We start from the raw sequence: 21,215 nt of genomic DNA, 5'->3' as shown, positions 1-21,215 counted from the left end.
TTGCAAAAGATGTCACCAAAGGCAATCGCTTCGTTAGCGGCACGGTGCCTGGGCTCGGCGGCAGCTCTACATGGAGGCACCAGCAGTCCAGCCAGGCCGCCGCCGGCACCGGTGCGCCACAGCCCAAGGAGTCGGCGGCCGCCCTGCAATGCCCCTGTCGTTGCATATTCCACCCGCCTCATATCCTCCCCATGTCTGACTCACTACCCCAAATGACACTGCAGTGGACGTGCTTATTACTATCGCTTTTGGAAGAACCAAGGCGCAGTATTCTAGTGTCGAACCGGTACTGCAAATTGGGATTAAGCAAAAATTTATTGTGTGGTCGAGCGACAGCTTCGGCTCGCTCTTCCTACATGATCGCTTCTTGTGCGGAATAATTCCTAGCTCGCCGATGGCTTCAGAGTTGGTCTTCTCGAAGTTTTGCTTTCGCACTGCATTCCGCAATCTTTTCGTTATGAGTTGTGTGCTTCGGTTTCCCGACTTTCTTGTGTTTAGTGCGTTTGGCTTCTCTTAACCCTTAGCCACCGCTTGCCGAAATTTCCAAACTATCATCTGTCGATCTGCAGAGCTCGATGAAGGCATCGCGGCCGTTCCTGAGCTCGTGGAACGGTCGAATCTGTAGTTGTTTCCAGATCTCTCCCACACAACGGCCTCCCAGAAGCTTGGATTACAGAAGTACGCCACTACTCCCAGCCGGAGATTCACGATTGAAAGCAGAATGACATGAGCTACACGCAGCTCCGATTTTTTTTTTGTGTCTGACCTACTTTGAAAGACTTTGTAGTCGATTTACTGTTGGAAACCAGGTGATAACCGCACAGTATTCTAGAGACGATGAGGTAATGAAAATTTAGAATAAGTAAAACAGTATCAAAAGAAGTTGTGTGGTGGAGCAGCACATGCAATTCACGCTTCCTAGATATTCGTTACTGCATAGAATAATTCTTTTGTCTGCGGCGTCTTCAGTATCCGTCTTCTGGAAATTTTGCTTGCAGTATATTGTGCAATCTTTTCGTTACGAGTTGGTGCCTGGTTTCCCGATGTTCTTTTGTTTAGTGCATTCGCCTTCTCTTAACCCTGAGAAACCACATACCGAAACTGAGGCACTGCCGGCTGTTCATAAGCAGTGCTCGATGCAGTTATTTCGCTTTTTATTCGTTGCCTTTAATATTCTTCTCATGAGTGGTGAGTGCTGCCTGCAGAAAGCGTTTATCTTGCGAATTCACGTGAAAGTTTGTGTTCCCTGTGAGGCGCACTACTTGGGATTAACTTGACTGCTCCAGCCAGGTGGCTCGTTGGTCTAGGGGTATGATTCCTGCTTTGGGTGCAGGAGGTCCCGGGTTCAAATCCCGGACGAGCCCTGCCATTTTGACCGTGCTGAAGAGTAGGTGGAACTCAGCCCCGGTTGCAGCTCCTCAATGAAGAGTAGACGCCTGTTATAGCACGTGGATATAACAAGAATGCGGCACCAGTAAAGTACGTAGGTGGAATTCGGTAGAAAAGCAGACGGTAATTTTGCATGCAACGGAAAACAAGGTTGTCTTTGCGGGATATGTGCACCGTGAGTGGAGATTCAGCTTAATTGTGCGACAGTCTACCCTCATCTTACTAGCGACGGCAACAACCAAGGGGTGGCATGTAAGATTGAGCGTGGCTAAGAGTTTCTCATTATTAGTTAGCATCACACTTTGACAGAGCTGTGACAAGGCGAGTAGGGTGAGCTCAGGAAAGCCAGTAGCAAGCGCACTTGAAGTAGCCCAGAAGAACCGGATTATAAATTTTGCCAGCCATAATGGAGCTAGGGGCGTTCTCAGTTACCAAATACCGGTGCAATAAGAGAGCAACAGTATTTGACCGTAAAATGACGCCCTATCCGTCTAGCATACGACATTGCTTGTCTCTGCATACGCGGACGTGAGGTCATCTCGGAAATGAAATCCGAAATATAGATTAAAATTGTTGTGTTCCCGCCCGGGATCGAACCGGGGACCTTCTGCGTGTAAAGCAGACGTGATAACCGCTACACCACGGAAACGACGGTTCTTTTCATGTACCACCCGGAGACTCGTAATAGCAACAGTTTGTCTTCTGTGTTAGCAAGGGCATCGGCTACGAGCTCCCTCCGATTCGTGAAGTTCCTGTAGTAAAAGACGTCGATGGAAACAATCCAACCGCGACAGACAGGGAGAACGCTGGCTGAGCTGCAGCCCTACATGGTGAGACCATCAAAGGTGGCGTCATTCACATGCAGTGCGTTTTCGGAACGAATAGGCTCGTTGGTCTAGGGGTATGATTCCTGCTTCGGGTGCAGGAGGTCCCGGGTTCAAATCCCGGACGAGCCCTTGCGTTTTGTACAACGGTGCGGTAACAAATCGCATGGCGGCGGCTGTTTCGCGCATTTCCAGGCCTCCAAGTCAGCGCTAAAATCCGACAACCAGTTCTGAAACCGTTTCATGTTTCATTTGAGCCATGTGCACCCTGCTGATGGAACGTTTGAAGTTGATTTAAATGGTCACAGTAGAGATCGTAGCAAGTGTCTTGCTGAGTGCGACGAAAACGGGTTTCCGCCCGCAATCGAGCCGGGGACCTTCTGCGTGTTAGGCACGGCGCCTGGGCTCGGCGGCAGCTGCTGCTCTTTCCTTCCTTACGAGATACCGTCGATTCGCGCAGTCGTTATTGCAAAAGATGTCACCAAAGGCAATCGCTTCGTTAGCGGCACGGTGCCTGGGCTCGGCGGCAGCAAGTGTCTTGCTGAGTGCGACGAAAACGGGTTTCCGCCCGCAATCGAGCCGGGGACCTTCTGCGTGTTAGGCACGGCGCCTGGGCTCGGCGGCAGCTGCTGCTCTTTCCTTCCTTACGAGATACCGTCGATTCGCGCAGTCGTTATTGCAAAAGATGTCACCAAAGGCAATCGCTTCGTTAGCGGCACGGTGCCTGGGCTCGGCGGCAGCAAGTGTCTTGCTGAGTGCGACGAAAACGGGTTTCCGCCCGCAATCGAGCCGGGGACCTTCTGCGTGTTAGGCACGGCGCCTGGGCTCGGCGGCAGCTGCTGCTCTTTCCTTCCTTACGAGATACCGTCGATTCGCGCAGTCGTTATTGCAAAAGATGTCACCAAAGGCAATCGCTTCGTTAGCGGCACGGTGCCTGGGCTCGGCGGCAGCTCTACATGGAGGCACCAGCAGTCCAGCCAGGCCGCCGCCGGCACCGGTGCGCCACAGCCCAAGGAGTCGGCGGCCGCCCTGCAATGCCCCTGTCGTTGCATATTCCACCCGCCTCATATCCTCCCCATGTCTGACTCACTACCCCAAATGACACTGCAGTGGACGTGCTTATTACTATCGCTTTTGGAAGAACCAAGGCGCAGTATTCTAGTGTCGAACCGGTACTGCAAATTGGGATTAAGCAAAAATTTATTGTGTGGTCGAGCGACAGCTTCGGCTCGCTCTTCCTACATGATCGCTTCTTGTGCGGAATAATTCCTAGCTCGCCGATGGCTTCAGAGTTGGTCTTCTCGAAGTTTTGCTTTCGCACTGCATTCCGCAATCTTTTCGTTATGAGTTGTGTGCTTCGGTTTCCCGACTTTCTTGTGTTTAGTGCGTTTGGCTTCTCTTAACCCTTAGCCACCGCTTGCCGAAATTTCCACACTATCATCTGTCGATCTGCAGAGCTCGATGAAGGCATCGCGGCCGTTCCTGAGCTCGTGGAACGGTCGAATCTGTAGTTGTTTCCAGATCTCTCCCACACAACGGCCTCCCAGAAGCTTGGATTACAGAAGTACGCCACTACTCCCAGCCGGAGATTCACGATTGAAAGCAGAATGACATGAGCTACACGCAGCTCCGATTTTTTTTTTTGTGTCTGACCTACTTTGAAAGACTTTGTAGTCGATTTACTTACTACTATCGCTATTGGAAACCAGGTGATAACCGCACAGTATTCTAGAGACGATGAGGTAATGAAAATTTAGAATAAGTAAAACAGTATCAAAAGAAGTTGTGTGGTGGAGCAGCACATGCAATTCACGCTTCCTAGATATTCGTTACTGCATAGAATAATTCTTTTGTCTGCGGCGTCTTCAGTATCCGTCTTCTGGAAATTTTGCTTGCAGTATATTGTGCAATCTTTTCGTTACGAGTTGGTGCCTGGTTTCCCGATGTTCTTTTGTTTAGTGCATTCGCCTTCTCTTAACCCTGAGAAACCACATACCGAAACTGAGGCACTGCCGGCTGTTCATAAGCAGTGCTCGATGCAGTTATTTCGCTTTTTATTCGTTGCCTTTAATATTCTTCTCATGAGTGGTGAGTGCTGCCTGCAGAAAGCGTTTATCTTGCGAATTCACGTGAAAGTTTGTGTTCCCTGTGAGGCGCACTACTTGGGATTAACTTGACTGCTCCAGCCAGGTGGCTCGTTGGTCTAGGGGTATGATTCCTGCTTTGGGTGCAGGAGGTCCCGGGTTCAAATCCCGGACGAGCCCTGCCATTTTGACCGTGCTGAAGAGTAGGTGGAACTCAGCCCCGGTTGCAGCTCCTCAATGAAGAGTAGACGCCTGTTATAGCACGTGGATATAACAAGAATGCGGCACCAGTAAAGTACGTAGGTGGAATTCGGTAGAAAAGCAGACGGTAATTTTGCATGCAACGGAAAACAAGGTTGTCTTTGCGGGATATGTGCACCGTGAGTGGAGATTCAGCTTAATTGTGCGACAGTCTACCCTCATCTTACTAGCGACGGCAACAACCAAGGGGTGGCATGTAAGATTGAGCGTGGCTAAGAGTTTCTCATTATTAGTTAGCATCACACTTTGACAGAGCTGTGACAAGGCGAGTAGGGTGAGCTCAGGAAAGCCAGTAGCAAGCGCACTTGAAGTAGCCCTGAAGAACCGGATTATAAATTTTGCCAGCCATAATGGAGCTAGGGGCGTTCTCAGTTACCAAATACCGGTGCAATAAGAGAGCAACAGTATTTGACCGTAAAATGACGCCCTATCCGTCTAGCATACGACATTGCTTGTCTCTGCATACGCGGACGTGAGGTCATCTCGGAAATGAAATCCGAAATATAGATTAAAATTGTTGTGTTCCCGCCCGGGATCGAACCGGGGACCTTCTGCGTGTAAAGCAGACGTGATAACCGCTACACCACGGAAACGACGGTTCTTTTCATGTACCACCCGGAGACTCGTAATAGCAACAGTTTGTCTTCTGTGTTAGCAAGGGCATCGGCTACGAGCTCCCTCCGATTCGTGAAGTTCCTGTAGTAAAAGACGTCGATGGAAACAATCCAACCGCGACAGACAGGGAGAACGCTGGCTGAGCTGCAGCCCTACATGGTGAGACCATCAAAGGTGGCGTCATTCAGATGCAGTGCGTTTTCGGAACGAATAGGCTCGTTGGTCTAGGGGCAGTTCCGCTTTAGACGCCGTGCAGTGTGGACGTGCCTAGTCTTCCGCTCCGCCGTAGCGTTACGTATAGTGGACTATCGTTTTTGTTACGTGTTGTGTTGCAACTTCTGAGAGTATTTCTCCGTCGTTGTTTCGTACCTTGTGTTACCTTCTGTCTTTATTTCAGTGTTTTTTGTGTAGCGGTTTCGACCGCATGTTTTGAAAATGTCGTCCCAGGTTATTCCTCGTCAGGCTACAGTTAGTTTTGCTTTTGACAAGTCAACCCGCCATGTGCAACCTAGTTCTCTTGAGATTCATGATTGGTTGGTAGATACCTTTGGTGTTCATTCGGATCAGGTGCATACTGCTTATTTTGATACCGAACTGTATGTTTTCTTTGTTAAGTTTATGGACCCACTTCAGGTTGATAAAATTCTTTCTAAATATGGTCATCAAGTTCTCTTTCGGCATCGGGATGATTCTGTAAGTACCGTGCTGCTTTCCAATGCTTCCATCACGTATACCAATGTTCGTGTTTACAACCTTCCACCGGAGGTGGATAATGTCTATCTTAAGGAGGGTCTACAGAAGTATGGTGATGTAAAGAGCATTCGCCTTGAACGCTGGTCAAGCCAACATCGCCTGCAATGTTACAGTGGTATTCGTTCAGTCGAAATGCACGTTAAGCAGAATATTCCATCTCACCTGCAGATCGGTGGATATCGTGTCCATGTAACATATAGTGGTCAGGTTGGCACCTGTTTTTTGTGCAATGAAAGTGGTCACGTGCGTACCGACTGTCCGCGGAGAGTTTTTGTTTTAAAAAATTCTCTCGAACAGCGTCGCAAGTTAACGGTCGCTGACCTCGTTGCAGGTGGTTCTGCTCTTGGTGTAGCACAGTCCAGTGGTAGTAGCGCCCCGCCACAGGTTTTGCGCACCCCTGATACAGAATTTCCTCCTTTGCGTGCTAAATCTGATGTTGTTCCGTCTGTCCCTCAGGTGGGTGTGCCACTTTTGAATAATAAGAGGCGTCGCCCACACGATGGAAATAGTACGGATGAGGATCTCCCTGAGATGCCCCAGTCCGAGCGACCGGCATCCTCCGAGCCACTGTGTACTGTAGCTGCTCCCTGCCCTCCTGAGGTAGCGGTTCCGGTGGCGGCTGCTGGCGCCCCTCCGGCCTCCGACGCAGCTTCTCTCGAGTCGGGTCGTCGGTCGGGCCTGTTGGCGCCGTCTTCCGAACCAACTTCGATGTCCCAACAAGTGGAGCCGCGACAACTTCCTGCTTCGCTGCCCCATACCTCTGCCAGCGGAGCTGCTCCGCTTCCTTCCAACTCTGCGGCCTCGGACCTTCCTGCTCACGTTTCGCCTCCGTGCAGTCCATGTTTGCCGGAAGCTAGTGCAGGTGTTGACCATTCCGTTTTGTCGGATGTTTCCCCCGCGACCCCGGATCCCGCATGTGGACCGGCGCGGGTGGTGTCGGATACAGAACTTGACCCTCCTACGTCACCGGCGGCTGAAGTTTCCTTGCCCGTCAGCCGACGCAAGTTACGCGTTCAGCCGAACGTTAATGCTGTTCGTAAAAAACCGAAACGTAAGGGATCCGCGGAACGGGGTAGCAGTCCCCCTCCCTCGGATGCCTCCGTCACCCCTGCTATGGACTGTGACGCTGGTGCGTCGGTGTAGGTGATTTGTTTTCTCGCTTTTCTCTCTATGGTTCAAGCATACACCTTTCTTACCTTAAATGTTAACCGTATTGAGTCCGACGTTCGCATTGCCTCTTAGCGGCAGTTTATTTACGACGCCTGTGCGGACGTAGTGTTTTTGCAGGAAGTGTTGTTTTCTGATCTCTCTCTACCTGGATTTCAAACTGTTTTTAATGTCGCGCCGGAATATTCAACAGGAACTGCTCTTTTCTTTCGAGAGGGCATTCCTATTACTGACATTGAATTCCTTGACCCTGGCCGTGGGATTGGTTGTCGTCTTTTTGATCTCCGCCTCGTTGTTTTGTATGCCCCCTCTGGTTCGGGTCACACTGTGGCTCGTTCGCGCTTTTATAAAGAAGAGCTTATTTATCTTTTGCGCCAGAGTCCTCGGAGTCTCCTGCTCGGAGGCGATTTTAATTGTGTTTTACGCCCTGCAGACCAGTCCCCCAATTTTAATTATTGCCGTGATTTACATGACTTAGTTCGTACGATGCATCTGCGTGATGTTTGGGAACACAAATATCCAACCCTGGTGAAATATACGTTTTTTACCGCGTCCTCATGCAATAGACTCGACAGATTCTATTTATCTGATTTTTTATGTGATAAAATTCTTTCTGTCGATGTTATTCCTACTAGTTTTTCTGACCATTGTGCTTTTACTGCAACTGTAAATCTTAGTCGCCAACCTGCAAAACTTTATCGTTCCCAGTGGATGTTAAATGTTTCCCACCTTGCCGACAGTGCTATGGATGATGTTATAAGTGGCGTGTGGGAGCGATGTCTTCGCTCTGTCCCGCGATACCCCTCCTTGCTGGTTTGGTGGACTGCGTTTGCCAAGCCCAAGATTCGTCAGACTTTGATTTTCTACTGTGCTGCTAGGTCGCGTGATTTTAAGAACACGTATGAATATTACTACTCTGTCCTGCGTGAACTATATGACGCGGCGGGTACCTCTCCACTGCGGATCCATGATGTTCGTCGTATTAAAGCCAAGCTCTTGAGCCTTAAACGACGACAGATGGATGGTCTGCGAGTTAAGTCGAAACCTCACTCTCTTGTTGAAGGTGAACTGACATCCTTGTACCACCTGCTACGGCATCAGACTCGTCGTCGTCGCTCCTTCATCTCTTCTCTTACGGTGGATGATGGGCGACAGCTTAGTGCACAGGAGGAAATGGTTCGTGCTCTTCATCAGTATTACACTAGTCTCTATTCTGCCGATGATTCTGGTGAGTCTCTTTCGGATGATGTCTTTGGGGATCTAACTGCGACGATCGCGCCTGACGCGAACGGCGACTTTCTCCGGGAGTTCCAGGTAGATGATGTTTTCGATTTTATTGCTCGCTCTCCGTCCAGTAAATCGCCGGGTCCAGACGGCCTGCCTAAAGAATTTTATCTCCGTTTTTGGCCTCTTTTGGGTGGCATTTTTACGCAGATTTTAAATGAGATTGTCAGAGGGATGGATGTGCCTGCCGATTTTAAAGTAGGGAAAATTGTTTTAATTCCGAAGTCCTCTGGTCGTTTATCTGCTGCCAATCTTCGTCCGCTCACATTGCTGAATTTTGACTATAAGACAGCTGCTAGAGCGCTCAATAGCCGGCTGTCTTCTCTGCTTCGGGGTGTGATTGGTGCACATCAATGTTGTTTTCCTGATAGATCTATTCTGACACCAGTAGCCGAATATCGGGATGTTGTCTCGGTTGCGGCGGTTACAAACGTACATTGTGCCTTTGCCTTCCTTGATTTTTATAAGGCTTTTGATCACGTCAGTCATGTGTTTTTAGATCGTGTTTTAGGTACAATAGGTTTTAACGCTTCCTCACGTGGTGTTCTTGGCAATTTGTACAGGGGAATAACAGCTCGGGTGTCAGTCAATGGGCAGCTGACGCCGCCCATTGCTATCCGCCGCGGAGTGCCTCAGGGTAGTCCGCTCTCTATGTCTTTATTCGTTTTGTCCCTGGAACCGCTGCTTCGGACTATTGCTCTCAAGCTTCAGGGTATGTCCCTCTCTGGTGGGAAGCTCTCGGTTAAGGCATATGCGGATGATGTCGTTGTTCTCCTCCGTCAACGAGATGATATCCCGTTGTTGAAAGGGGCAGTTGATGCATACTGTCGTGTCTCTGGAGCGCGTCTCAATCAGGGTAAATGTAAGTTCCTTGATATCCGAGGATTTCGCGATGCTGACGTCCCTTGGGCCACTTTTGTCGATCGCCATACGTCCTTGGGGATTATCATTGATCGGTGTCCTCTAAAAATGGCGGCTCTCAATTGGAAATCTGTCACCGAGAAGATACAGGGGGCTCTGATGGTCCATGAGCAGCGCTCTGCTACCATTTTGCAAAAAGTCAGAATTTTAGACACCTACGTCCTATGTAAAGCTTATTATGTTGCTCAGCTGTTCCCACTTCCCATGATGGTAGCGAAAAGGTTGCGCCAATTGTCTAGCAGGTTTATATGGAAGGGCCTTCTATTCAAGTTACGTTACGAGGTAATGACGAAACCGCGTCTCTCCGGAGGCTTGGGCCTCTCTGACATTACTCGCAAGGCGTCTGCTTTGTACGTCCGCCGAACGAATCTAATTGTTACGCAAGAAGTGACTTCAATTACATCCAGGCTTTTTACTGTTGTGCGTCCGGCGAGCCTTGCTCCACCTGTCGATGTCGGACGCCTAAATTTTAAGTTGAAACACATTCGGGAATTTTACATTGCGGTGAGTTACCTCGGTGACGTCTTCTTGCGGCGACCGGTGCCAACGACCAAGAGCTTGATTGCCCGCTGGGAGGGGCTGGCCAGTCCCAATCCAATAGAACTGGCGTCTCCATCCGTGTCCTGGAGGAACGTCTGGAAGAACGTTAGTCTGCCGATCCACTCTATGGCCGTGGCGTCCACGTGGTATAGGGTAATAAATAATTTGGTTCCCACCAATGTACGACTGCACCGTATTGGTCTTTCTGACACGGACACCTGTACTCGGTGTGGTCTCCTGGATACCCTTGAACATCGATTCACCTGCTGTGGGCACCTTGCTAATTGGCGTTGGCTCAGGAAACAACTTGCTTTTGTCACTAGGTCTGCTGAAGCCGCTTATACTATTGACATCATCGTCCGGCCCGATTCTTCCTTTTTTCCGCGGACGAAGCTCCATACCGTCATGTGGTTGATTGGCCATTTCGTACATTTTGTCAACAGTTGTCATGAAGAGGATGGACACCTAGCGTTTCGGCAGTACATGCTTACTGCTTACTGGCAGCGCTTGCGATTGCCAGGCCTCCGAGATGATTTTGCCAATATGCTTAGCCTGACATTTGAAAGAGAGGGTGTTGGCTAAGGTCACCTGTGTGAGCCATTTTCTTTTATACTGTTTCTGGATTTGCCGCCTTTATATATGTTTCTTCTCTACACCAGGACTGAAGTTTTCGTGTTTTAATCTTTATTTCAGCCAGCAGTAAAAAAAAAAAAAAAAAAAAAAAAAAAAAAAAAAAAAAAAAAAAAAAAAAAAAGGGTATGATTCCTGCTTCGGGTGCAGGAGGTCCCGGGTTCAAATCCCGGACGAGCCCTTGCGTTTTGTACAACGGTGCGGTAACAAATCGCATGGCGGCGGCTGTTTCGCGCATTTCCAGGCATCCAAGTCAGCGCTAAAATCCGACAACCAGTTCTGAAACCGTTTCATGTTTCATTTGAGCCATGTGCACCCTGCTGATGGAACGTTTGAAGTTGATTTAAATGGTCACAGTAGAGATCGTAGCAAGTGTCTTGCTGAGTGCGACGAAAACGGGTTTCCGCCCGCAATCGAGCCGGGGACCTTCTGCGTGTTAGGCACGGCGCCTGGGCTCGGCGGCAGCTGCTGCTCTTTCCTTCCTTACGAGATACAGTCGATTCGCGCAGTCGTTATTGCAAAAGATGTCACCAAAGGCAATCGCTTCGTTAGCGGCACGGTGCCTGGGCTCGGCGGCAGCTCTACATGGAGGCACCAGCAGCCCAGCCAGGCCGCCGCCGGCACCGGTGCGCCACAGCCCAAGGAGTCGGCGGCCGCCCTGCAATGCCCCTGTCGTTGCATATTCCACCCGCCTCATATCCTCCCCATGTCTGACTCACTACCCCAAATGACACTGCAGTGGACGTGCTTATTACTATCGCTTTTGGAAGAACCAAGGCGCAGTATTCTAGTGTCGAACCGGTACTGCAAATTGGGATTAAGCAAAAATTTATTGTGTGGTCGAGCGACAGCTTCGGCTCGCTCTTCCTACATGATCGCTTCTTGTGCGGAATAATTCCTAGCTCGCCGATGGCTTCAGAGTTGGTCTTCTCGAAGTTTTGCTTTCGCACTGCATTCCGCAATCTTTTCGTTATGAGTTGTGTGCTTCGGTTTCCCGACTTTCTTGTGTTTAGTGCGTTTGGCTTCTCTTAACCCTTAGCCACCGCTTGCCGAAATTTCCACACTATCATCTGTCGATCTGCAGAGCTCGATGAAGGCATCGCGGCCGTTCCTGAGCTCGTGAAACGGTCGAATCTGTAGTTGTTTCCAGATCTCTCCCACACAACGGCCTCCCAGAAGCTTGGATTACAGAAGTACGCCACTACTCCCAGCCGGAGATTCACGATTGAAAGCAGAATGACATGAGCTACACGCAGCTCCGATTTTTTTTTTGTGTCTGACCTACTTTGAAAGACTTTGTAGTCGATTTACTGTTGGAAACCAGGTGATAACCGCACAGTATTCTAGAGACGATGAGGTAATGAAAATTTAGAATAAGTAAAACAGTATCAAAAGAAGTTGTGTGGTGGAGCAGCACATGCAATTCACGCTTCCTAGATATTCGTTACTGCATAGAATAATTCTTTTGTCTGCGGCGTCTTCAGTATCCGTCTTCTGGAAATTTTGCTTGCAGTATATTGTGCAATCTTTTCGTTACGAGTTGGTGCCTGGTTTCCCGATGTTCTTTTGTTTAGTGCATTCGCCTTCTCTTAACCCTGAGAAACCACATACCGAAACTGAGGCACTGCCGGCTGTTCATAAGCAGTGCTCGATGCAGTTATTTCGCTTTTTATTCGTTGCCTTTAATATTCTTCTCATGAGTGGTGAGTGCTGCCTGCAGAAAGCGTTTATCTTGCGAATTCACGTGAAAGTTTGTGTTCCCTGTGAGGCGCACTACTTGGGATTAACTTGACTGCTCCAGCCAGGTGGCTCGTTGGTCTAGGGGTATGATTCCTGCTTTGGGTGCAGGAGGTCCCGGGTTCAAATCCCGGACGAGCCCTGCCATTTTGACCGTGCTGAAGAGTAGGTGGAACTCAGCCCCGGTTGCAGCTCCTCAATGAAGAGTAGACGCCTGTTATAGCACGTGGATATAACAAGAATGCGGCACCAGTAAAGTACGTAGGTGGAATTCGGTAGAAAAGCAGACGGTAATTTTGCATGCAACGGAAAACAAGGTTGTCTTTGCGGGATATGTGCACCGTGAGTGGAGATTCAGCTTAATTGTGCGACAGTCTACCCTCATCTTACTAGCGACGGCAACAACCAAGGGGTGGCATGTAAGATTGAGCGTGGCTAAGAGTTTCTCATTATTAGTTAGCATCACACTTTGACAGAGCTGTGACAAGGCGAGTAGGGTGAGCTCAGGAAAGCCAGTAGCAAGCGCACTTGAAGTAGCCCAGAAGAACCGGATTATAAATTTTGCCAGCCATAATGGAGCTAGGGGCGTTCTCAGTTACCAAATACCGGTGCAATAAGAGAGCAACAGTATTTGACCGTAAAATGACGCCCTATCCGTCTAGCATACGACATTGCTTGTCTCTGCATACGCGGACGTGAGGTCATCTCGGAAATGAAATTCGAAATATAGATTAAAATTGTTGTGTTCCCGCCCGGGATCGAACCGGGGACCTTCTGCGTGTAAAGCAGACGTGATAACCGCTACACCACGGAAACGACGGTTCTTTTCATGTACCACCCGGAGACTCGTAATAGCAACAGTTTGTCTTCTGTGTTAGCAAGGGCATCGGCTACGAGCTCCCTCCGATTCGTGAAGTTCCTGTAGTAAAAGACGTCGATGGAAACAATCCAACCGCGACAGACAGGGAGAACGCTGGCTGAGCTGCAGCCCTACATGGTGAGACCATCAAAGGTGGCGTCATTCACATGCAGTGCGTTTTCGGAACGAATAGGCTCGTTGGTCTAGGGGTATGATTCCTGCTTCGGGTGCAGGAGGTCCCGGGTTCAAATCCCGGACGAGCCCTTGCGTTTTGTACAACGGTGCGGTAACAAATCGCATGGCGGCGGCTGTTTCGCGCATTTCCAGGCCTCCAAGTCAGCGCTAAAATCCGACAACCAGTTCTGAAACCGTTTCATGTTTCATTTGAGCCATGTGCACCCTGCTGATGGAACGTTTGAAGTTGATTTAAATGGTCACAGTAGAGATCGTAGCAAGTGTCTTGCTGAGTGCGACGAAAACGGGTTTCCGCCCGCAATCGAGCCGGGGACCTTCTGCGTGTTAGGCACGGCGCCTGGGCTCGGCGGCAGCTGCTGCTCTTTCCTTCCTTACGAGATACCGTCGATTCGCGCAGTCGTTATTGCAAAAGATGTCACCAAAGGCAATCGCTTCGTTAGCGGCACGGTGCCTGGGCTCGGCGGCAGCTCTACATGGAGGCACCAGCAGCCCAGCCAGGCCGCCGCCGGCACCGGTGCGCCACAGCCCAAGGAGTCGGCGGCCGCCCTGCAATGCCCCTGTCGTTGCATATTCCACCCGCCTCATATCCTCCCCATGTCTGACTCACTACCCCAAATGACACTGCAGTGGACGTGCTTATTACTATCGCTTTTGGAAGAACCAAGGCGCAGTATTCTAGTGTCGAACCGGTACTGCAAATTGGGATTAAGCAAAAATTTATTGTGTGGTCGAGCGACAGCTTCGGCTCGCTCTTCCTACATGATCGCTTCTTGTGCGGAATAATTCCTAGCTCGCCGATGGCTTCAGAGTTGGTCTTCTCGAAGTTTTGCTTTCGCACTGCATTCCGCAATCTTTTCGTTATGAGTTGTGTGCTTCGGTTTCCCGACTTTCTTGTGTTTAGTGCGTTTGGCTTCTCTTAACCCTTAGCCACCGCTTGCCGAAATTTCCACACTATCATCTGTCGATCTGCAGAGCTCGATGAAGGCATCGCGGCCGTTCCTGAGCTCGTGGAACGGTCGAATCTGTAGTTGTTTCCAGATCTCTCCCACACAACGGCCTCCCAGAAGCTTGGATTACAGAAGTACGCCACTACTCCCAGCCGGAGATTCACGATTGAAAGCAGAATGACATGAGCTACACGCAGCTCCGATTTTTTTTTTGTGTCTGACCTACTTTGAAAGACTTTGTAGTCGATTTACTGTTGGAAACCAGGTGATAACCGCACAGTATTCTAGAGACGATGAGGTAATGAAAATTTAGAATAAGTAAAACAGTATCAAAAGAAGTTGTGTGGTGGAGCAGCACATGCAATTCACGCTTCCTAGATATTCGTTACTGCATAGAATAATTCTTTTGTCTGCGGCGTCTTCAGTATCCGTCTTCTGGAAATTTTGCTTGCAGTATATTGTGCAATCTTTTCGTTACGAGTTGGTGCCTGGTTTCCCGATGTTCTTTTGTTTAGTGCATTCGCCTTCTCTTAACCCTGAGAAACCACATACCGAAACTGAGGCACTGCCGGCTGTTCATAAGCAGTGCTCGATGCAGTTATTTCGCTATTTATTCGTTGCCTTTAATATTCTTCTCATGAGTGGTGAGTGCTGCCTGCAGAAAGCGTTTATCTTGCGAATTCACGTGAAAGTTTGTGTTCCCTGTGAGGCGCACTACTTGGGATTAACTTGACTGCTCCAGCCAGGTGGCTCGTTGGTCTAGGGGTATGATTCCTGCTTTGGGTGCAGGAGGTCCCGGGTTCAAATCCCGGACGAGCCCTGCCATTTTGACCGTGCTGAAGAGTAGGTGGAACTCAGCCCCGGTTGCAGCTCCTCAATGAAGAGTAGACGCCTGTTATAGCACGTGGATATAACAAGAATGCGGCACCAGTAAAGTACGTAGGTGGAATTCGGTAGAAAAGCAGACGGTAATTTTGCATGCAACGGAAAACAAGGTTGTCTTTGCGGGATATGTGCACCGTGAGTGGAGATTCAGCTTAATTGTGCGACAGTCTACCCTCATCTTACTAGCGACGGCAACAACCAAGGGGTGGCATGTAAGATTGAGCGTGGCTAAGAGTTTCTCATTATTAGTTAGCATCACACTTTGACAGAGCTGTGACAAGGCGAGTAGGGTGAGCTCAGGAAAGCCAGTAGCAAGCGCACTTGAAGTAGCCCAGAAGAACCGGATTATAAATTTTGCCAGCCATAATGGAGCTAGGGGCGTTCTCAGTTACCAAATACCGGTGCAATAAGAGAGCAACAGTATTTGACCGTAAAATGACGCCCTATCCGTCTAGCATACGACATTGCTTGTCTCTGCATACGCGGACGTGAGGTCATCTCGGAAATGAAATCCGAAATATAGATTAAAATTGTTGTGTTCCCGCCCGGGATCGAACCGGGGACCTTCTGCGTGTAAAGCAGACGTGATAACCGCTACACCACGGAAACGACGGTTCTTTTCATGTACCACCCGGAGACTCGTAATAGCAACAGTTTGTCTTCTGTGTTAGCAAGGGCATCGGCTACGAGCTCCCTCCGATTCGTGAAGTTCCTGTAGTAAAAGACGTCGATGGAAACAATCCAACCGCGACAGACAGGGAGAACGCTGGCTGAGCTGCAGCCCTACATGGTGAGACCATCAAAGGTGGCGTCATTCACATGCAGTGCGTTTTCGGAACGAATAGGCTCGTTGGTCTAGGGGTATGATTCCTGCTTCGGGTGCAGGAGGTCCCGGGTTCAAATCCCGGACGAGCCCTTGCGTTTTGTACAACGGTGCGGTAACAAATCGCATGGCGGCGGCTGTTTCGCGCATTTCCAGGCCTCCAAGTCAGCGCTAAAATCCGACAACCAGTTCTGAAACCGTTTCATGTTTCATTTGAGCCATGTGCACCCTGCTGATGGAACGTTTGAAGTTGATTTAAATGGTCAAAGTAGAGATCGTAGCAAGTGTCTTGCTGAGTGCGACGAAAACGGGTTTCCGCCCGCAATCGAGCCGGGGACCTTCTGCGTGTTAGGCACGGCGCCTGGGCTCGGCGGCAGCTGCTGCTCTTTCCTTCCTTACGAGATACAGTCGATTCGCGCAGTCGTTATTGCAAAAGATGTCACCAAAGGCAATCGCTTCGTTAGCGGCACGGTGCCTGGGCTCGGCGGCAGCTCTACATGGAGGCACCAGCAGCCCAGCCAGGCCGCCGCCGGCACCGGTGCGCCACAGTCCAAGGAGTCGGCGGCCGCCCTGCAATGCCCCTGTCGTTGCATATTCCACCCGCCTCATATCCTCCCCATGTCTGACTCACTACCCCAAATGACACTGCAGTGGACGTGCTTATTACTATCGCTTTTGGAAGAACCAAGGCGCAGTATTCTAGTGTCGAACCGGTACTGCAAATTGGGATTAAGCAAAAATTTATTGTGTGGTCGAGCGACAGCTTCGGCTCGCTCTTCCTACATGATCGCTTCTTGTGCGGAATAATTCCTAGCTCGCCGATGGCTTCAGAGTTGGTCTTCTCGAAGTTTTGCTTTCGCACTGCATTCCGCAATCTTTTCGTTATGAGTTGTGTGCTTCGGTTTCCCGACTTCCTTGTGTTTAGTGCGTTTGGCTTCTCTTAACCCTTAGCCACCGCTTGCCGAAATTTCCACACTATCATCTGTCGATCTGCAGAGCTCGATGAAGGCATCGCGGCCGTTCCTGAGCTCGTGGAACGGTCGAATCTGTAGTTGTTTCCAGATCTCTCCCACACAACGGCCTCCCAGAAGCTTGGATTACAGAAGTACGCCACTACTCCCAGCCGGAGATTCACGATTGAAAGCAGAATGACATGAGCTACACGCAGCTCCGATTTTTTTTTTGTGTCTGACCTACTTTGAAAGACTTTGTAGTCGATTTACTGTTGGAAACCAGGTGATAACCGCACAGTATTCTAGAGACGATGAAGTAATGAAAATTTAGAATACGTAAAACAGTATCAAAAGAAGTTGTGTGGTGGAGCAGCACATGCAATTCACGCTTCCTAGATATTCGTTACTGCATAGAATAATTCTTTTGTCTGCGGCGTCTTCAGTATCCGTCTTCTGGAAATTTTGCTTGCAGTATATTGTGCAATCTTTTCGTTACGAGTTGGTGCCTGGTTTCCCGATGTTCTTTTGTTTAGTGCATTCGCCTTCTCTTAACCCTGAGAAACCACATACCGAAACTGAGGCACTGCCGGCTGTTCATAAGCAGTGCTCGATGCAGTTATTTCGCTTTTTATTCGTTGCCTTTAATATTCTTCTCATGAGTGGTGAGTGCTGCCTGCAGAAAGCGTTTATCTTGCGAATTCACGTGAAAGTTTGTGTTCCCTGTGAGGCGCACTACTTGGGATTAACTTGACTGCTCCAGCCAGGTGGCTCGTTGGTCTAGGGGTATGATTCCTGCTTTGGGTGCAGGAGGTCCCGGGTTCAAATCCCGGACGAGCCCTGCCATTTTGACCGTGCTGAAGAGTAGGTGGAACTCAGCCCCGGTTGCAGCTCCTCAATGAAGAGTAGACGCCTGTTATAGCACGTGGATATAACAAGAATGCGGCACCAGTAAAGTATGTAGGTGGAATTCGGTAGAAAAGCAGACGGTAATTTTGCATGCAACGGAAAACAAGGTTGTCTTTGCGGGATATGTGCACCGTGAGTGGAGATTCAGCTTAATTGTGCGACAGTCTACCCTCATCTTACTAGCGACGGCAACAACCAAGGGGTGGCATGTAAGATTGAGCGTGGCTAAGAGTTTCTCATTATTAGTTAGCATCACACTTTGACAGAGCTGTGACAAGGCGAGTAGGGTGAGCTCAGGAAAGCCAGTAGCAAGCGCACTTGAAGTAGCCCAGAAGAACCGGATTATAAATTTTGCCAGCCATAATGGAGCTAGGGGCGTTCTCAGTTACCAAATACCGGTGCAATAAGAGAGCAACAGTATTTGACCGTAAAATGACGCCCTATCCGTCTAGCATACGACATTGCTTGTCTCTGCATACGCGGACGTGAGGTCATCTCGGAAATGAAATCCGAAATATAGATTAAAATTGTTGTGTTCCCGCCCGGGATCGAACCGGGGACCTTCTGCGTGTAAAGCAGACGTGATAACCGCTACACCACGGAAACGACGGTTCTTTTCATGTACCACCCGGAGACTCGTAATAGCAACAGTTTGTCTTCTGTGTTAGCAAGGGCATCGGCTACGAGCTCCCTCCGATTCGTGAAGTTCCTGTAGTAAAAGACGTCGATGGAAACAATCCAACCGCGACAGACAGGGAGAACGCTGGCTGAGCTGCAGCCCTACATGGTGAGACCATCAAAGGTGGCGTCATTCACATGCAGTGCGTTTTCGGAACGAATAGGCTCGTTGGTCTAGGGGTATGATTCCTGCTTCGGGTGCAGGAGGTCCCGGGTTCAAATCCCGGACGAGCCCTTGCGTTTTGTACAACGGTGCGGTAACAAATCGCATGGCGGCGGCTGTTTCGCGCATTTCCAGGCCTCCAAGTCAGCGCTAAAATCCGACAACCAGTTCTGAAACCGTTTCATGTTTCATTTGAGCCATGTGCACCCTGCTGATGGAACGTTTGAAGTTGATTTAAATGGTCAAAGTAGAGATCGTAGCAAGTGTCTTGCTGAGTGCGACGAAAACGGGTTTCCGCCCGCAATCGAGCCGGGGACCTTCTGCGTGTTAGGCACGGCGCCTGGGCTCGGCGGCAGCTGCTGCTCTTTCCTTCCTTACGAGATACAGTCGATTCGCGCAGTCGTTATTGCAAAAGATGTCACCAAAGGCAATCGCTTCGTTAGCGGCACGGTGCCTGGGCTCGGCGGCAGCTCTACATGGAGGCACCAGCAGCCCAGCCAGGCCGCCGCCGGCACCGGTGCGCCACAGTCCAAGGAGTCGGCGGCCGCCCTGCAATGCCCCTGTCGTTGCATATTCCACCCGCCTCATATCCTCCCCATGTCTGACTCACTACCCCAAATGACACTGCAGTGGACGTGCTTATTACTATCGCTTTTGGAAGAACCAAGGCGCAGTATTCTAGTGTCGAACCGGTACTGCAAATTGGGATTAAGCAAAAATTTATTGTGTGGTCGAGCGACAGCTTCGGCTCGCTCTTCCTACATGATCGCTTCTTGTGCGGAATAATTCCTAGCTCGCCGATGGCTTCAGAGTTGGTCTTCTCGAAGTTTTGCTTTCGCACTGCATTCCGCAATCTTTTCGTTATGAGTTGTGTGCTTCGGTTTCCCGACTTTCTTGTGTTTAGTGCGTTTGGCTTCTCTTAACCCTTAGCCACCGCTTGCCGAAATTTCCACACTATCATCTGTCGATCTGCAGAGCTCGATGAAGGCATCGCGGCCGTTCCTGAGCTCGTGGAACGGTCGAATCTGTAGTTGTTTCCAGATCTCTCCCACACAACGGCCTCCCAGAAGCTTGGATTACAGAAGTACGCCACTACTCCCAGCCGGAGATTCACGATTGAAAGCAGAATGACATGAGCTACACGCAGCTCCGATTTTTTTTTGTGTCTGACCTACTTTGAAAGACTTTGTAGTCGATTTACTGTTGGAAACCAGGTGATAACCGCACAGTATTCTAGAGACGATGAGGTAATGAAAATTTAGAATAAGTAAAACAGTATCAAAAGAAGTTGTGTGGTGGAGCAGCACATGCAATTCACGCTTCCTAGATATTCGTTACTGCATAGAATAATTCTTTTGTCTGCGGCGTCTTCAGTATCCGTCTTCTGGAAATTTTGCTTGCAGTATATTGTGCAATCTTTTCGTTACGAGTTGGTGCCTGGTTTCCCGATGTTCTTTTGTTTAGTGCATTCGCCTTCTCTTAACCCTGAGAAACCACATACCGAAACTGAGGCACTGCCGGCTGTTCATAAGCAGTGCTCGATGCAGTTATTTCGCTATTTATTCGTTGCCTTTAATATTCTTCTCATGAGTGGTGAGTGCTGCCTGCAGAAAGCGTTTATCTTGCGAATTCACGTGAAAGTTTGTGTTCCCTGTGAGGCGCACTACTTGGGATTAACTTGACTGCTCCAGCCAGGTGGCTCGTTGGTCTAGGGGTATGATTCCTGCTTTGGGTGCAGGAGGTCCCGGGTTCAAATCCCGGACGAGCCCTGCCATTTTGACCGTGCTGAAGAGTAGGTGGAACTCAGCCCCGGTTGCAGCTCCTCAATGAAGAGTAGACGCCTGTTATAGCACGTGGATATAACAAGAATGCGGCACCAGTAAAGTACGTAGGTGGAATTCGGTAGAAAAGCAGACGGTAATTTTGCATGCAACGGAAAACAAGGTTGTCTTTGCGGGATATGTGCACCGTGAGTGGAGATTCAGCTTAATTGTGCGACAGTCTACCCTCATCTTACTAGCGACGGCAACAACCAAGGGGTGGCATGTAAGATTGAGCGTGGCTAAGAGTTTCTCATTATTAGTTAGCATCACACTTTGACAGAGCTGTGACAAGGCGAGTAGGGTGAGCTCAGGAAAGCCAGTAGCAAGCGCACTTGAAGTAGCCCAGAAGAACCGGATTATAAATTTTGCCAGCCATAATGGAGCTAGGGGCGTTCTCAGTTACCAAATACCGGTGCAATAAGAGAGCAACAGTATTTGACCGTAAAATGACGCCCTATCCGTCTAGCATACGACATTGCTTGTCTCTGCATACGCGGACGTGAGGTCATCTCGGAAATGAAATCCGAAATATAGATTAAAATTGTTGTGTTCCCGCCCGGGATCGAACCGGGGACCTTCTGCGTGTAAAGCAGACGTGATAACCGCTACACCACGGAAACGACGGTTCTTTTCATGTACCACCCGGAGACTCGTAATAGCAACAGTTTGTCTTCTGTGTTAGCAAGGGCATCGGCTACGAGCTCCCTCCGATTCGTGAAGTTCCTGTAGTAAAAGACGTCGATGGAAACAATCCAACCGCGACAGACAGGGAGAACGC

The 21,215-nt window shown here is 49.6% G+C and overlaps 16 non-coding genes across 16 annotated transcripts; 10 read left to right on the top strand and 6 right to left on the bottom strand.

Annotated features, from left to right (window-relative positions):
- The first annotated feature begins 1,292 nt into the window (after positions 1 to 1,292).
- Trnap-ugg lies at positions 1,293 to 1,364 on the top strand. The gene has a single exon. It is a non-coding gene; the product is annotated as a tRNA-Pro (tRNA).
- A 601-nt stretch (positions 1,365 to 1,965) lies between these two features.
- On the bottom strand, positions 1,966 to 2,038 carry Trnav-uac. Its single transcript has one exon. It is a non-coding gene; the product is annotated as a tRNA-Val (tRNA).
- Positions 2,039 to 2,273: 235 nt separating this feature from the next.
- Positions 2,274 to 2,345, top strand: Trnap-cgg. The gene has a single exon. It is a non-coding gene; the product is annotated as a tRNA-Pro (tRNA).
- Positions 2,346 to 4,405: 2,060 nt separating this feature from the next.
- Positions 4,406 to 4,477, top strand: Trnap-ugg. Its single transcript has one exon. It is a non-coding gene; the product is annotated as a tRNA-Pro (tRNA).
- A 601-nt stretch (positions 4,478 to 5,078) lies between these two features.
- Positions 5,079 to 5,151, bottom strand: Trnav-uac. Its single transcript has one exon. It is a non-coding gene; the product is annotated as a tRNA-Val (tRNA).
- Positions 5,152 to 12,275: 7,124 nt separating this feature from the next.
- Trnap-ugg lies at positions 12,276 to 12,347 on the top strand. The gene has a single exon. It is a non-coding gene; the product is annotated as a tRNA-Pro (tRNA).
- A 601-nt stretch (positions 12,348 to 12,948) lies between these two features.
- Trnav-uac lies at positions 12,949 to 13,021 on the bottom strand. Its single transcript has one exon. It is a non-coding gene; the product is annotated as a tRNA-Val (tRNA).
- Positions 13,022 to 13,256: 235 nt separating this feature from the next.
- Trnap-cgg lies at positions 13,257 to 13,328 on the top strand. The gene has a single exon. It is a non-coding gene; the product is annotated as a tRNA-Pro (tRNA).
- A 1,626-nt stretch (positions 13,329 to 14,954) lies between these two features.
- On the top strand, positions 14,955 to 15,026 carry Trnap-ugg. The gene has a single exon. It is a non-coding gene; the product is annotated as a tRNA-Pro (tRNA).
- Positions 15,027 to 15,627: 601 nt separating this feature from the next.
- On the bottom strand, positions 15,628 to 15,700 carry Trnav-uac. The gene has a single exon. It is a non-coding gene; the product is annotated as a tRNA-Val (tRNA).
- Positions 15,701 to 15,935: 235 nt separating this feature from the next.
- On the top strand, positions 15,936 to 16,007 carry Trnap-cgg. The gene has a single exon. It is a non-coding gene; the product is annotated as a tRNA-Pro (tRNA).
- A 1,626-nt stretch (positions 16,008 to 17,633) lies between these two features.
- On the top strand, positions 17,634 to 17,705 carry Trnap-ugg. The gene has a single exon. It is a non-coding gene; the product is annotated as a tRNA-Pro (tRNA).
- Positions 17,706 to 18,306: 601 nt separating this feature from the next.
- Positions 18,307 to 18,379, bottom strand: Trnav-uac. The gene has a single exon. It is a non-coding gene; the product is annotated as a tRNA-Val (tRNA).
- A 235-nt stretch (positions 18,380 to 18,614) lies between these two features.
- Positions 18,615 to 18,686, top strand: Trnap-cgg. Its single transcript has one exon. It is a non-coding gene; the product is annotated as a tRNA-Pro (tRNA).
- A 1,625-nt stretch (positions 18,687 to 20,311) lies between these two features.
- Positions 20,312 to 20,383, top strand: Trnap-ugg. Its single transcript has one exon. It is a non-coding gene; the product is annotated as a tRNA-Pro (tRNA).
- A 601-nt stretch (positions 20,384 to 20,984) lies between these two features.
- On the bottom strand, positions 20,985 to 21,057 carry Trnav-uac. The gene has a single exon. It is a non-coding gene; the product is annotated as a tRNA-Val (tRNA).
- Positions 21,058 to 21,215: the final 158 nt, after the last annotated feature.

The sequence above is a fragment of the Schistocerca piceifrons genome, chromosome 2 (assembly GCF_021461385.2).
Source record: "Schistocerca piceifrons isolate TAMUIC-IGC-003096 chromosome 2, iqSchPice1.1, whole genome shotgun sequence".
NCBI lineage: Eukaryota > Metazoa > Arthropoda > Insecta > Orthoptera > Acrididae > Schistocerca > Schistocerca piceifrons.
This window is presented reverse-complemented; position numbering and strand designations above follow the sequence as displayed.